This window comes from Sesamum indicum, unplaced genomic scaffold (assembly GCF_000512975.1).
Source record: "Sesamum indicum cultivar Zhongzhi No. 13 unplaced genomic scaffold, S_indicum_v1.0 scaffold00212, whole genome shotgun sequence".
Taxonomy (NCBI): Eukaryota; Viridiplantae; Streptophyta; class Magnoliopsida; order Lamiales; family Pedaliaceae; genus Sesamum; species Sesamum indicum.
The window spans coordinates 2,108-3,598 of NW_011628106.1; positions in this window are offsets into that span (position 1 = coordinate 2,108).

Genomic DNA, 1,491 nt, shown 5'->3' on the forward strand with positions numbered 1-1,491 from the left:
GTTTCGTGGAATTATGAGAACGTCTAAAACTAAGCAGTTTTGCACGATTTTTCTAAAGCAAGTTCGTTTTCCTTTTACACTAACTTGTAGTTATTATTACGCTTAGCAAATTTACTACACAAATACATGGGACTAGACCAACGTTTGGGTCAAGTTTCGTGGAATTCTATGAACGTTCAATATTTATCTGTTTTGAACGGTTTATTAAAGCAAGTTCGTTTCCATTTATACACTAACTTGTAATTATTATTACACTTAGCAAATTTACCACACAAATGCATGGGTCAAGACCCTAGACCTACATTTGGGTCAAGTTTCGCGGAATTCTGAGAACGTATAAAAGTAAGCAGTTTTGCACGATTTTTTTAAAGCAAGTTCGTTTCCCTTTTACCCTAACTTGTAGTTATTATTATGCTTAGAAAATTTACCACACAAATGCATGGGACTAGACCTACGTTTGGTTCAAGTTTCGTCGAATTGTGAGAACGTTGAAAATTTAGTTGTTTTGCACGGTTTTATTAAAGCAAGTTCGTTTCCCTTTTACACTGACTTGTAGTTATTATTACGCTTAGCAAATTTACCACACAAATGCATGGGTCAAGACCTACGTTTGGTTCGAGTTTCGTGGAATTCTGAGAACATTCAAAATTTAGTTGTTTTGCATGGTTTTAGTAAAGAAAGTTCGTTTCCCTTATACACTAACTTTTATTTATTATTACGCTTTGCAAATTTACGACACAAATGCATGGGTGTAGACCAACGTTTGGGTCAAGTTTCGTTGAATTCTAAGAACATTCAAAATTTAGCTGTTTTGCACGGTTTTATTAAAGCAAGATATTTTTCCTTTTACACCAACTTCATGTTATTATTACGCTTAGCAAATTTACCACACAAATGCATGGGCCTACTTTTGGGTCAAGTTTCGTGGAATTCTGAGAATGTTCAAAATTTAACTGTTTTGCTCGGTTTTATTAAAGCAAGTTCGTCTCCCTTTTACACAAACTTGTACTTATTATTACGTTTTTCGAATTTACCACACAAATGCATGAGTTTAGACCTACGTTTGGGTCAAGTTTCGTGCAATTCTAAGAACGTTCAAAATTTAGCTGTTTTGGACGGCTTTGTTAAAGCAAATTCGTTTCACGTTTACACTAACTTGTAGTTATTATTACGCTTAGCAAATTTACTACACAAATACATGGGACTAGAAACGTTTGGGTCAAGTTTCGTGGAATTCTAGGAACGTTCAATACTTAGCTGTTTTGCACGGTTTATTAAAGCAAGTTCGCTTCCATTTTTACACTAACTTGTAATTATTATTACACTTAGCAAATTTACCACACAAATGCATGGGTCTAGACATACATTTGGGACAAGTTTCGTGGAATTATGAGAACGTCGAAAACTAAGCAGTTTTGCACGATTTTTCTAAAGCAAGTTCGTTTCCCTTTTACACTGACTTGTAGTTATTATTACGCTTAGCAAATTTAC